Genomic DNA, 15,710 nt, shown 5'->3' with positions numbered 1-15,710 from the left:
AGTACTTCGGTGGAGCCAAGATTTCATACCTTTTTTTTTTCTCACCAAAAGAGTCAAGATCTAAAGTCCAGTACTGTGACTGCAGAGCATTTATATGGAGTGTATAGGTCTAATTGTGTCTATAACCATCCATGGAAGTAAGCAAAGGATGCCCAAAGTAAGCAGCTACAAATCAGGCAGATTTGACTACTCTTTGTCAAATCTGACTGACAAAAAAAAAAAAAAAAGAAGGATGGAAGAGCTTTTTATCTGGCTAAAGACATGAAGAAGTGAAGCCAGGTTTTATTAACTTAAGAAGTCTTCCAATAGTAATAGATATATAACAAAGGAAATTCAAATAAAGGATTGGACTTCAGCAGAGCAGGCTAGGATTTCTCTTCCCTGCCATGATGGGAAAACATTTTCACGACAATTCCAAGCTTTTCATGGAGAAGGAAATGCCGCAGTCTTGGTTAATTTTTTTCCCTGTAATCAGATTTAGCTAAAATGTATTATTTAATGAGCGAAGCACAGGTTGGATACTGTGGTGCCTGGCACTGGCAGTACCTTTTTCTGCCAGCTTGATACGACCGTTTGTCCTTACAGGTTGGACAAGTGACATACCAACTCTCTTTCAGCAGAGACACTAGAAGCAATGTTCCTGTTTGTTCTCTGAAGTATTAGTGATATCACAGCACTCTGAGCAGCCACAGGGCCTTGCCATGGTGTCTTTGGCGTAACACGCTCTGTTGTCGCTGACACATGCCAGCTGGCTGCTGCTACCCACCCCAGCAGTGACTGCATTTCAGCAGCATTTATGCATTTAAAGCTCTTGGGGATCCCTTGGGAAAGAAGAAGACAATGAATATTTTAAAGATTTTCTTATACTTCAGGAGCACAAAGGATACCCATCAAAAACACGTTCTCTACAGGCACAGCAACCAGACACTCCCATATGCAAACTGCAGCTCACTGAGAGACACATTCCTGCCACAAATCACTGAAGCTCATTCTGCTACCCACAGAAGTACTGCATATCACTGTACATCAAGGCATTTTCCTCAGCAACTGGTGAGTCTGGGCTGGTAAGGTGCCTCCTGTGCCACACGTTTCTTCCCTCTCCAGCCTTTATGGAACTTTCTTGGTGACTCAGGCTATGTGGCAGGGGTGGGAAGAAGATCTAGAAAGGGGCTTTCATTCATCACCATTGCACCATACTCCTGAATTGTGCCTACAGCAACAACATATACCTTCTTTCTGATGTTAAATTAGTCCAAGAGAGGTTTTAGGGAATCCCTGAGAAAAGCAATTGCCTAGCACTGTACTTAGGAGAAGCTTTATAGGGAAGGCAGCTGGCTGGATTGGGGGCAGAGAAGTTGTGGACAGACATGGCTTGCCTGTCTAGGGAGATATGCGTGGAGGAGACTGGGACAGAACCAGTGTTTCTTCTGCAGGAAACAAAAGCTGCTTGTCCTTGACTTGAGGATCAGAAGCAAAATCTGTGTTCAAACTTGTGGTTGCTGCCCCTCATTAGAGCTGTACAGCCACCCTAATAAACAACATATGGGAAAGCTGGGGTTATTATTTGCCAAGAAAACAAAAATAGTAAAATTTTAATGGCAGCATTAAGAAATATGCTGCAAGGAATAAGTTGGGGACCGAGTGGTAAAATATGCTGCCTTCTTCCATTTTTGCAGAAAATGTGTCAAAAATGCATAAATTAGTAAAGAAAAACCCATACTGTAACACCTGGCACTCTCTCTGGCAAAAGGACTAGAGCTCAGATGTGCTTTCAAGGCAAACCCTGCAATACAGGACAGCTTGGAAGCCTACCACCCCTCTGACTGTCCCCAGAGGGCCCGTGCATCAGACCCACTGTCTCCAAAATACCCTTCACGAGAGTGGAGGAGGTGCATGTGAGGCAAGCTGGCCAGAGCGGGAATAGAAGGATCCTCTGTCACTCTGCCTCCAGTTTGTCTTAGGACAGCCTGACAGCAGCCTTTCTGCCTGACTGTCTCCTTCTCTTCAGCCAGCACGTGCAGACAGATAGGCATGCTTAGATTTCCTCCCCTTCGTGGCACCCTGCTGTAAAAGGTGCCAGGAGAAGAAAGGGGATGATGAGGAAGCTTTACAGGTATGGCTAAACACCTTCTCGCCAAATGGAAGATTTCAATCTGCAAAGATCCATCAATCTGGCATATTATGCACAGAGAGATACAGGCATCAGATTTTCTTTCATTTGTTAAAAGACAGAAAATAAATGCTTGGAAAAAAAATATTCTTCTCTTGCTATAAACACATCAGTGTTCATTTTCCCTATATTCTACTTTGGGCCATTTTGTGTAAAATCTTTAATTAAAGTTTTTCTCTGAAATTGTCATCATCAAACCAGAAGAAAGAAAGTAAAAAACGGAAGGACACAGCTGTGCATATATGAAGTGCTATTCAGTACCAAATGAATTGGAACAAAATAAGTATCGTGACTGTTATGCTCTTAGTTTTGGCTCTGTATTCTCAGTAGCACAGTCTAACTTGTCACTTTATATTGATTCCATCTGTTTACACTCTGCAGAGTATTGGCTTCCTACAGTGAACATTTCCTATTTACCAGCTGGTAAAGATAGGCCCAAACCAGATAGAAAAGAATTAGACTATTTTCAGATCCTCATAAACATAAAATCAAAAATTAATGGGGAAGGGGAGATAAGAGTAGGGGGAGTGAGGAAAATATATGGGTTTGATGCTGGTTCATATTGATAGCCCTTTACAAGCCATTTGCAATTTTTAGAGACCTTGAAATTCCTGCAATGAGTAGACAAGAAAAAATCCATTTTCTGTCCTCTTTACGTTCTGCTTTACATGAACAGCCTCATTGTAAATGTGGATCAATCCCAGTACTTCAGTAATCTTTAAAGAGAAACAGTTGGGGTCCGAACTTAGCTAATATAATATTCCCACTCACACCCTGCAGCTATGAGTGAAAAACTTCCATATAAATGGATCTCTCTATCTTTGCACTCAAACAAACTGAGTTTCACTTATTTCTTTTTCAGACTTGCTGGATTCCCTTCTTAAGGAGACTATTATCTGAAGGGACTGACTCACTTCAGGAGAGTTCTTTTTACTGTCATTGAAAAAACCGTTTTGGGTTGCCAGCTCTTTTTGAACAAAATCTTCTTTTTTAACATTTGGGAACACTGTGTCATTGAAGTTGAGGCTCCTTTCTATGCTACTGTGGTCTTTTGCAGGTATTACTGGGGACCTGTCCCTATATTTGGAGTCCTAGCAGCCAGGTCAGTGAAATTATACTCTATAAAGGAAAAGAAGGTAGGTTTGGGTGCTTAGAAGATGGGATACTATTTACTGAACAGGTCTCTGCACCAGGGCAGTAGCCTTATTACCTTGAACACCCACTGAGTCAGTAGAAAAGAGCTCTTTCATGCACCGCCATTTGTACTCCCAAGCACATATCTGTTCAACATTTGGCCCTCCTTCCCAGGCTGTTCTTTTCCTAGGAGGCAGAATCATGGATCCTATATGTTTTGACCACTTTCCCACAATTTGCTGTTACTTTTTTTTCTTGATCAGTCATTGGTTTTTTTCCCCCCTTTCCTTTAAACCTGCTTTTCTCAAGACAGTGACTCTCAAGAGTATCATTTTATTGTGTTTGACTAGAAAGGATAGAAGGACTCCTATATTGTATCCTTAAAAAGCTTTTGTTAGCCATGTTTGGAATGTGATCCACGAAATGCAAACATCTTTTCCATTGATGTTCAAGGGCAGGTTGGATGGAGCTTTGAGCCACCTGGTCTATTGGGAGGTGTCCCTGCCCATGGCAGGGGGGTTGGATCTAGATGATCTTTAAGGTCCCTTTCAATCCAAACCATTCTATGATTCTATGAAAATTAAACTTAGAGTTTGCCTTGACATTTGAAATACTCAGTATCTTTTCCTAGTTTATCTATGCTTTACCCATCAGGCAAGAATGACCACAAAGGCAATTAGTCTTACTTCCAACAAATACAATTAATAACTTGGGTGTCATAAAAACAGGCAATGTCAGCCCTGAATCATTTGATTATATGAATTGTCAGCATGGGTAGAATTTCTAAGTGCAGGACAGTGATGAGAAATTCAAGGCCACTAGCCATGGCTTGTTTCCCCTGTGACTTTTCACTGACCAGAAGATGCTCTAGAAAAACACCTGCTGCTTTTCTTGATCTTGGATCTTTTCTTACCCTTGTTGTGATGTCTAAATACAGGTATTTAGTTAAGTGGTCCAAATGTGGCTTTCTGCCTATACCAGGAGAAGATTACTTTTCTGTACATCACTGTGGACATTAGGAACTTCTTTTAGTTTGATTGTTATTGTGGTTTTGTTGTGGTTTTGTCTTTTGTTTTTGGGTTTTTTTAAATGCACATACAAAAGCAAAACCCAGTCAGAGTTACAAACATAAATATATCCTGGACAGATGATGTGCATCCAAACAGAAGCAGAATTAGCTTTGTCCTTGGGAATAACCACTGTGATATGTTACAGGTAACTATTTAAAAGAATATATGAACTCTTCAGCATATCTGAATAATTATCTATGTACATCATGCATTTACATATCTTGCAGTACTTCTCCAACTGAGTTTTTCCTGGGATATGTATGTAGTAGTAACCTTGCCTTAAGTTAATGATGTTTTCTGTTAATGTATTAAAATACATGTAAAAGCTGTATTTCACAATGCTGTTAAAAATAACTTAGAACCATTTAAATTAAATATACCTCTAATTAGGGCTTTGGAAGATATTTTCAATTCATAAATTCTATAATAAGAAGATATTTCAGCAGTTTCTTTTGTGCTAGGAAAACGCTGAACATGAAATCATAAATGCTACTCCTCAGTTAGCTGCATATAACCAAATGAATAAAAGCTATGACATTAATAACAACTATACCAAGTTATGATTGATAGGCTTTTTCTACAGCGAGAAAAGATTGTCTTGGATACAATCTGTCCTAACAGCCTTGCGATATGTTAGCATTTTATTCAGACTAGAGTGAGGAGAGATTCAGATGTCCTACTCAGTGGAAGGGAAGCAAATGGGTTGCAAACACTACTGCAGCCCTGAGGTGCAACAACAGCTGTGAAATCAAGAAGATTTTATTTCCCCCTCCCAAATTACAGGCCAAGCCCATGCCAAGCACAGCAGGAGGCTGGATATTCCTTGGAATTTACATCAGGTTATGTTTAATGTATTCCTTCTTCTATGAACAGTCTTAGGGTAGAGCCAACAGACTGTCACACAGTGCTCTAGAAGGCCTGAAATACTGTGTCCTTGTAAAAAATAATAAGTCTTATTAGGTGTGATATGTGACATTAAGTTAACTTGAAAATGCCCAAATACAATAAACTATTATGATGCTGATAAACAGATTCTCATGGCTCAGTTTGTGCAAAAATAAAATAATCTATCTTTCCTGTAGTCACACCACCACTCCGTCTTTAATTTTGAAAGTAATTTTGTGCTGTTCAACTTTGTGTTGAGATTTAAGTAGGCTGAGCTATCAGTTGGCTAGATACTTTTAAGTAAAAAGTGTACAAAATACCTTAAATACTGTTCTTCAGATGTGACAGAATGTTTTACACTAGTCTTGCAAAGGGCTAAATAGTTAGAGAAATTGTCCTGTCATGGAGAATCTAGTTTTGTAAATAAGTCAAGTGGTGTTACTCAAACCACAAGCATCTAGTAACTAAATTGCAGCTGGGACTTTCCCGGTCCTACACCAGGGATTTACAGTATCACAATATCACTCTGAAAACAGACCTTCAAGATCCTCGAGTCCAACCACTAGTCTAACTCTGCCATTAAACCCTGTCCCCTGGCACCACATCTGTCTTTTTAGATGTCTCCAGGGATGGTGGTTGAGCCACCTCCTCAGACAGCCTGGATCACCAAGTCCAACTCTCACCCCAGAACAGGACAACCCCAAAGTTCACACCATGTCCCTTAGGGCGTTGTCCAAATGCTTCTTGAATATGATCAGGCTCGGTGCCATCACTGCTTCCCTGGGGAGCCATTTCCAGTGCTCCACCACCCTCTGGGTTCTTAATGTTAAAAAGGGATTCACAGTGTGGATTACAGAGACTTGAAGTTAGCATAATAAAAGAACAACAAACCCCCAAGCATACAAATATGGCCAGACCTCCATGATACAACAGCAGGGCAACATCCTTTTAAAGTGTTACTAAATTGATATCAGTACATCAAGAGTAACATCTACTTATCTGAAATGGATTACTACCCCAGCATGTGCTTTCTGTTATTATCCTGGTCACCACACTTTGAGCAGAGATCCTAGATAACTTAATGTCATTGTTTGGCAGCTGTGGCCATTCAACCTGAAAATAAAAGTAATTTTTAAAACGACATGGACATAAAACACAAGTGCATCACAGTATTATTGAAGACCACTGAAGGGTCATTAGTGGGAAAGTGTTGTTTTAGCATGTGAGCAAACACAAACGAAAGAAAGTGGCTCGATCCTGCCTTTTGTGTGGCTGCTCTGCACAACTTGGAGAAAATCACCACAAATCTGGATGCCTGAGCAGATGGGAGATGTGGAAGCTGCTCCTCTATCCAAAGCATGATGACTGTTAGTGTAAAATACTTTTTTGGAAGTTTTTTTGTTGTTTTTTTTTACTTCTATAAGGGACACAAAGGGATATTAGTACCTTGATCAGACTCGGGAAGAGAGAGTACTCTGGAGTCCCAAGGGCAAGAAAAATATAATGCCAGTTCTTCCCTCTTCTCTGCTCCCTTCGAGTGTTCTTCAGAGATCAACATACATCTCCTACTCCTCTTCTCCCCCAGCACAAATCTGAGATTTGTTGTTCCACAGTAACCTTTAAAATACTTTTAAAAATAAAAAATACATTGTCTTGCTCTTGCTTTTGTTTTCTCATCCTGTTGACTTGCATCAAGCACCAGAGCCAGTCATTTTCAGAGTCAACTCCCACTCAAGTTTACTTTCACCAGTGGCTTCTGCAGGTGCCAAATTCCAACCTGTGCAGATCCCTCTCTGGTTCCAGCCTTCACTAACTGCTTCTGAAAAGCTTTGTGCAAATTTTTCCATATCTGTATTTGTGGGATGAAGTTCTAGAAGCCAAGCTCTGTCATCAGTTCAGCCTCTGAATTCAGTGGAACTGCTTGAGCTTTACACAGGGAGACAAAGTCCTGATAACGCCTCTTAGCAAAACTCCCTGGAAAACAGCACCTGCACTGCCCTCCCGTGGTGAAATTGTACCAGTCTATGCCTGGTAACTCGAACGAAACTACCATTTTTTACTTCCCTACCTTGCAGACAATCTCAGAGCAGTTCTCTAACAAACTAGCTGGCCAAAAGACAAGATGTTCTAAGCATGATCCTTAATTCCTACATTTTAGTGAGTTTAAAAGGACATCAAGAGCAATGCCTTATATATTCTTGAACACCGGAAGAAAATCCAATTCCAAGCATGAAAAAGCGTCACCATTTTATTATATTGCCTGTAATAAAGAAAAGATTAACCTTTTATACCAGGAAAGATGCCTCATTTGTTATTTAATTAGTTTTTACTAATTAATTAGAATTTTTTAAGCTCCCCTGTCTCTCTGGGAGAAAGTGGCTTAGGTCCCTCCCTTTTTCTTCTTTTCTTTGCTGCTCCTCTTCTTCCTCCTGCCTCTTTTCACAGTCCTAATCCCATTTTTGTATCCTCAGTATAACACTCCTTCATTCTCTCTTTGTCTCAGAGTTTTCTTAGCTTTGCACTTGCTGGGAACAAAGTTGGCCTGGAATTTACAGAATATTTTAATTTTTTTTTAGGTAATGTTGTATTGAAGGCCAGATCATGCAAACCCACAGCACAAACTGAAGGAAACTGCAGACCCCCTTACAGAATTTCAGCCTTTATATTTAATTGGGGGTGGAGTGGTGGGGGGAGGTGTGTGTGGTGTGAAAAATATTTAGTGCTCCACTAAGAAAGGTACTGGGAGAGCTCTGGTTTAGGGGTTGGTGGGGTTTTTTTAATGTTTATTTTTACTTGGAGAATGGCTCTACTTTCCATTTTTCTTCACTGAAGGTAAGAATTCAAACTTAATCCCAGTTCATACACAACTGGTGCCTTCTCAACTTCATCCCTGAAAAATTACTGGCACAGAAAATGAAGACAAATGTGAGTTGTTTACTCCTGAAGGACTGAATCCTGAAACATTATCACATTCTGGTTACTGGGTCCCCTGGCTTAGCTTCTGTGTTTCACTCAAAGACGTGTCAAGCTGAGTGGCATATTTTCAAATCCCTTTTAGACTGAATCAGTTATAGTTTCTTTCCTACACAACAACTTTCATTTTAATTTAGTGAACAGGCTGATGAGTCTTAAAGGTTCATACTTTTCCAGTAGCAGAGTGGCTTAGCAGACCCTTCCCTTCAGGAATCAGGTAACATTTCTATGGTAATCATGCCAATCACACATATAGAAAAAGTGATTTTAGGAAAATGTGTGTCATATCTTTATGTCACTAGAAGCTCACATCAGCAGCTACATTCTGCCTTGAGAGCCAAACAACTCGCAAGTGATTCATGACTACAGTTTAGGAGCAATTTGACTGCATAATATGGAATTTAGTTACCTTTTGAGCGTGCTGGTATTTCTGGCAACTTCAGTGAATTTTGACAGGAATTCAAGACAAGGCATGGTGACTTTGCCAATATTTGGGATATGTATTTCAATATACATGGATAAGTACATGAATAAGGCCTACAGTGGTATCAGATACTTTTAAGCACTTTATTTGCAATACTAATTTATTATTTTCTTAAACAGCAAAAAAAAAAATCTAGATTATAATTTTGTTTTTGTTCTGTGTATTATGCATTGCTACTTCTCAGCAACTTGTCTAGAATGAAGAAGAGCATTAGTTTAGTATCTGTTAAATCCTTCCTCAAAAACTTACAACCTACCTTGTGTCTTTCCATTACGTAAGATAAAGATTTCTCAACTTTCTAGCTCTATGATCTTCTTTCCTATGTACATATGAAAGTATATGCATTCTCAACAGCCCCACTGATGCAACCTTCTCTTGTTGCAAAAGGCTATTTAATGTGTTACAGGTGTGTATATGTCCTCCTAATGACAGTTTAGTGTTCAGCAAATAATATCACTCTTTGTTGAAACAGGTTTAACCCATTACAGACTCAATAGTTTTAAATGCAAATCTAATAGCTCAGCTCACCCAAATTAAACAAACAAGAGTTGGGTATATTAGGAAAAAAACAAAAAAACAAACAAACAAAAACCCAGTCACCTACACTTTCAGGACAGAAATTTAAGTATACAATGAAGCCAGTGCACATTTTGCATCAGAATCCTCCCCTATTTTCTACAAGCATCAGTCACGATATCATATAAACACCCAGTGTTCCCTCAAGTCCAATCTGGTGATGGTTTATAAGGTAGCAAATACCAAAAGTGAGCTGTGAAACTCCCCATCCAGACAAAAAGCAGCTGGTCTCTGACTCAGAGTTCACAACCTAAACTATCCATATTCATAACACTGCATGTATATGAATTTAAGCTGTGAGCTCCTTTTTTAAAAAAATAAAAAAAAACCACAAAATCTGTTAGTAAATTGCAACTCCTTCAAATAGTGAGACATGCCACACAAAGTCCTCATATAAACATACCAATCATCAAATGTAGCTCACATTACTTGCCTTTGTATTACTTTCACCTGAGCTACTCACAGAAGATTTTGACCATGTCGAGCATCTTTTTGGATAATATTGGTCTGGAATCTGCTTCCATCGAAATCTTGTTCTTGACATAAATAGGGATAGCCTGTAAATAACTACAGCCAGCAGTGATGTAGCATACCTCTGCCAGCTCAGCACCCAATTCAGCTTCTGTGTCAGCTTCCGCTTCTGTTTCTTTGTGACTACCAGGGTCTGACCAACATCAAGCATCTGAAATGTTTTTTCTCAGTTCATCTCCTTTTTCAGCTGTTTTCTGAAGTAAAACCTGCCAAATGTCCCAGGAGAATAACGTGGGATCTGGGACAAACCTTACAGGTGTAGGTGTAAAATATATAAGCAGTCAGCTTATATAGTCAGATACTTGTAAACCTGGCAAAGACACCTATTTTCCTGAGAATTCAACACAGATCAGTTCCAGAAATTTCTAAGGAAATATTTCCAGGAATACCTAAGTAAATCAGTTATTGTTTGTCCACTGATTTGAAAGCACTAAATAACCAAACACAATTTTAAGCATTTTAATAAAAGATTCTGGAGTTTCTCTTTCTGCTACTACACCAAAACAGTCAGTTGGAATATAGACTAAAGTTTCAAAAATGAAAAAAACAATAAATGAAGTTACAGTGCATACCTGTGTTCCATGACAGCAGCCCTCCTGCTTCAAACTACAGAGAGATTCCCTTCAGCCTGTAAAACTTGGAGGCTTCCTTCAGTTCACAAGCTTTGGGTAGAGATATCATGTGACAGTGGGGTCAACATTCATTGTCTATACATGGAGTCTATGTCATATATTTTAGCACATGCCAGCCCCTTTCCCACTAAAAACACAATCAGCAATGGAGAGTGGGAACACCTGACAGTGCAATATGGTGTGTAGCAATGCCTTATATTACTTAAGACACCTCTGGCTCTCATTAGAGTTGAGTAAGAATTAAACAAGGGTGAAAAGATTTGGCCTGATGTTTCTTTTTCATAATGAGCCAAATGCAGCCACAGCTATGAGCATTTAATTACCTTCTGCTTGAATCAAAGGAAGGTTTTTACACAAATCCGAACACCGGGGCTAATTCGTAGGCATTTATGTATTTTCCAAACTTTAGTCTAGGATCTGCTCTTAAATAAAACATAACAGCCTTCAGAAGAAGCTTAGCTTACAAAAAGCAAGATGGCAAAATACAGCTCTTTGTTATTTACAGCTTTGCTGCAGTTTTCTGAAAGACAATTTCTTTCCTTACAATGAAAGTCCACAATCATGGACGCCTTGCACATTTCATTTCAACTGCAAGTCATTCCTACAAAAGAAAGCATTCATATTCACAGCTGGATACAGCTTTGGTGAAATCAATAGAGCTATCACAGCTTACTGCTACAATGAATCTGACCCTAAATCTAAGACTACATGGCAAGGAGAGGAGGAAAAGTGACACGACTCGTGATGGAGGAAGCCTCGCATGTTAATAATTAAAAATTACTTGCAAGAGGAATGTCCACATTGGGATTAACAGCAAATTCACACTTGATTGGGACGAACTATAAATCTTAATGCTCCAGAAAATGAGCTTTCTGTGGTGAGTGCAGAGTAATTTCAAATGAGTTCCCAAAGGGTAAGATGTATATCAAATCTGGTAACATGTTATAATTGGAATCGGCGATCTTGTAGCGACTTCAGAACAGAAGTGAGACAGTGGTCCAAAGCAGGTGTCTCTCAAGTTCCAATGGACTCCAGATAAGGGAAGAAAATAAAGAACCCTGTTTCCTCACATACAAGCAGAAGGAGCAAGAGTTGGGTGAGAAAGTCCATGGCTCCCTCTTCCACTCTCTCTCCATCAGTAGAACTAGGCTGATTTTGTTCACATCCACAGGAGCCAGCAAACGCAGGGTACCTGTAACAGATTACCTCTCTCAAGGGAGAGAGGGAAATGGGCCCCAAACAGCACAAGGGCTCCTTCACCACTGCAACCTGCTACATTGAAAGACACCGCTGAATCCCAAGAAAAAAAATTGGACAGAAAGAACTGAGGGGACAATGCTACCTGCAAGTTACACAGTGCTTGTCCCTGGGCAACAGAAAGATTTTGATTTAAAAACTCAAGACTGCCACCATTCAGACTTCAGTACAAACCTGCAGCTGATTTGCTTGAGTGCTGCCTGCTACCACACAATGATGCTCTCTTGTCTGTAGAATGAGGTCCTGGGGAAAATGTGAACCCTGGAGAGCAGGGGTGCAAGGCACTGGGGTCTTCTGCAGTTGTCACTCTGGCCATGGTCTTCCCTGGGTTTGAAACGGGATTATAAAAATACACCTGAACACAGGACACTGAAGGAAGTGGTGTGACTGGTAACAGCAATGAGAGAGACAAAAACTGATTTCTTGACATGAGATCTAATTTGTTGATAAAAATATTGACTGACAGTTCTTACTGTCTAGAAGTGACCAGGTGAGAGGAATCGATAATGTCTGTGGTTGTTTTGGATAGTATCACCTATGTTAGCATTTTCAGATAGGCAGTTTAGAGCAGGAAACTGAAGTGGCAGGCTAACTCCTTTATAGAGTATCACAGAATTCTCTTTTGTGATGTTTTTGGCCAGTATATTGAAGACTATGCACATTGAAGTACTCTAAAAATCTATAAAACCACAGCTTTATATTTAAGAAAGTCTGCTATTTAAATCAGCAGTATCGTTGCCTATATGTTTGTTTAGACTTTTAGGCTTTTGCAGGAGAAAAATGCACGCACCAGACACCAGCTCATTACACTAATTACTCTGGTTTATGAAGAGCTATTATTAATTTTCTGAGCTATGAAATCTGAGGAAAACTATACTGTAGGTTTGAGCAGAAGAGCTAACTGGGAAAATAACAATCAGACAGAGAGAGCATTGCACAGCATATGCAACAGTTTGGTATGTGTGGCTCACTGGTGACCTGCTTGGCAGTGTCAAACAAGCTGCATCTGCTCTGTGCATCCACCGCTCCAACAGCGCCGGCGACTGCTAACACCCTTGTGCCAGCTCCCGGCGGGAATGCTGCGAGCTGACAGCACTTCTACCACTCACAACTTTGGGAGATGGTGTTTTAGGGCTTATTCAGGTATGAGGAGGCATTTGTCTTCGCTTGCGTGGAATGTGTTTTGAGTGCTAGTAAAATAAGGGTGGTCCAGGTAACAGAGCTATAATCCAACCTTTTCCGTGCCATTTTACAGTCATTACTCACACAAATAGTTTCCAGTATTGACAGTCTTATGCACTGGATCACAGGGTAATTCTATTAATACTTATGTAGTAAACCCAATCAGACACTTCAAAGGAAATATTTTAAAGGGCATGTTTCCTCCATAATAAGCATAATTCAAAATTAAAATTTAATTTCTCCCCACCCTGAGTATACATACTATAATGTATTTCCTTCTCTCTCTGACGTGCACCACTGCACTGCACTTTGCTCCCGCCATTCCGTTACCACAGAATAGAAAGCAAATGTTAGCACAGGGAATTCTATGAATTCTGTAGCCTGCTGAAAATCCAACATGCTATGTACAAATGACAAAAGCTATTTAAGGAGGCTCAGTCAATTCTCTGTAAAGGGAGATGAGAAGTAAAAATAAAGCAGACATTGCAAGGTTAGGTGAAAAACAGTGGGACAAGAGCAAGACTTACTAGTCCTCTAGCAAAAATGCAGCACTGTGTGGCATCTCACACAGGCAGGAAAGCCCTTCTGTCTGGCAATCCCCCAGAAAACAAACAAAAAATATTCCAAAATTCATAAACAAACAAAGCCGCCACAGTACAAATACATCAAGTTCTCATCACCTAGCCAAGGCTTTGGATTGCAAAGAAGAATGGGGAGCTGGTGGGGAGAGGGAAAGGAAAAGGGGGGAAAGGGGGAGAAGGAGGGAGAAATGGGGAGAAGAGGGGAAAGGGGGGGGAAGGGGGGGAAAGGGGGGGAAAGGGGGGAAAGGGAAGGGAGAGAAAACACCTTTCCAGCAACTTTAGCAATTTTATCTTCACATTATCAAACAGAAATAAAGTAGATCTGAGTAGACTATCCCAACTACTCAAGATGTAGCAAATTAAGCAATTGCTGGGTACTGCTGCTGGGCACTGCATCTTCATCCTCTGTACACTCAAATTGTTAGAATAACTTTAAATAGGTTTTGAGACAGGCTTGGGTCAAGCAGCTTCTTGGGCATATTTCAGGAGTCAGCTTGGTCAGGAGCCATTCCCAACAGGCAGTTTCTGTGCAGCCATCCTGTTTCAAAGGGTAAGAAGTGTTCAACAGTCTGGACATGGGCTATTATTCCATGCTAGCTCACCTTAGTGCCAAGAAACAGTCACAAGCACACCTAATTTACTAGCATAGCCCATCTCCAGCAGTAAACCCTGGCAAATGTCCTAGCTCTGTAGCCATTTATTAAAAGAAATTAGCTTCCAAGTATTCTTTCTTTACCAGTCAGGTGGAAAACAAGCTTTTATTCTTCATCTGATACATGGCTCAGTGTCATCATTACTACAGCCTCTTGGCTGATACACTTGCAGTGGCACCCGTGCAAGTTTGACTCCCTAGAAACCACAGAGTCCATTTCTCAGAGGCCAAGAGCTCAAATGAACAGGTTTTGGCTGCAAGACCTACCCCGTCATAAATATGGGCAGACAATAAGTGTATTTGAAACAAACACACAAGTTGATTGTGCCATTGCCTCCTCAGGCAACCACCAACCTCTATCCCATGTCCTGGGGGTTTGGTACTAAAGAGACTGTGCCAGCCACTTGTACCATGCCCAAGCCAGAGGGAAATTCATGGAGTCTTCAATACTGCTCTGCCCTTTTTACAGCTTCAGCACTCATATTTAAATCAGTTTGTTAGCAAAAGGACCCTTCAAACAGCTAAGGCAGCAACAGCTGTGTGGCTCAGTAACTGGGCAACAACAAAAGTGTGGTAAGCAGAAGCACATCTTTGACTTCATAAAGCTTTCTTTGACTTTGGAAAATCAAGACGGAGCCCTAAACTACTCTTGTAAAAAAACAAATTTAACTGGTATTTTTCCAGATCTATGGACTTTTTATGGTGGAATCTTATATGTCCTTCTGGTCTACTGGTCATCTTACCTTTCTTAGCTGTTTTTCACAGACCCTTTGGAAGTAGTCCATGGGCCAAAAGAAGTTCACATATTGAAAGTCAAAGATTACTGATAGAGGGCAATCAAATTTAAAGTTTCATCAGACACTGAGCCTATATTTTCTTCTTACTTCCACTGCCTTCAGACCTGCAAAATATCAGCACATGAATCAAGAATAACTTACCTGCACCGAGTAGTTCCTGATTTATATGTTACTTGGAATTCACACCAGTGCATAAAAGGCCGTAAATCAGATCCCTTGCTTAGATTTTTAAGTACACTCCTACCAGTATGAGGGCAAGATCCTCAGTTACCATAAATCAGAATAGCTCTGCTTGCTTTCCTATCTTCAGAAGAATTACAGCAGTTATATCCGCTAAGGGATTTGGCCCTCATTTCAATAATTTAATTGATAAGAGTTTCTCAAGTGTCTACATACCAAGTTCCTGCATCTGAAGCATGTTTCACTGTAGTTACAAGATGGATGGATCTTGCAAACGGTACAAACGTATTACTAGCCAGTTTAGACAGAAATGTAGAAAGCAGTCTCTAACAGAATAATGGCAGCCTCCTGTTACCGTGTTTCAGACTGAACTATGGGACCCTGTTATTTTCCTGTCTTGGAAGGATAAATGAAACTTTAGCCTAGAATGTCTTTGCTATTTTTTTCTGAAAGCTTCACTATTTTGTATTGTGTTTGGTAAGACAGATAACAAGTGTCACCTTCATTTTCTCTTAGTGTTTTTAAAAATAAAAATATTATATAGATACAGAAGCTAAAGTGAAAGGATTGCAACGTTGTCCTTTCTTTTTATTCCACTAAAAAATG

Source organism: Chaetura pelagica, unplaced genomic scaffold, assembly GCF_000747805.2.
Source record: "Chaetura pelagica isolate M959 unplaced genomic scaffold, ChaPel_1.0 scaffold117, whole genome shotgun sequence".
NCBI lineage: Eukaryota > Metazoa > Chordata > Aves > Apodiformes > Apodidae > Chaetura > Chaetura pelagica.
Note: the sequence above shows the minus strand (reverse complement) of the source record.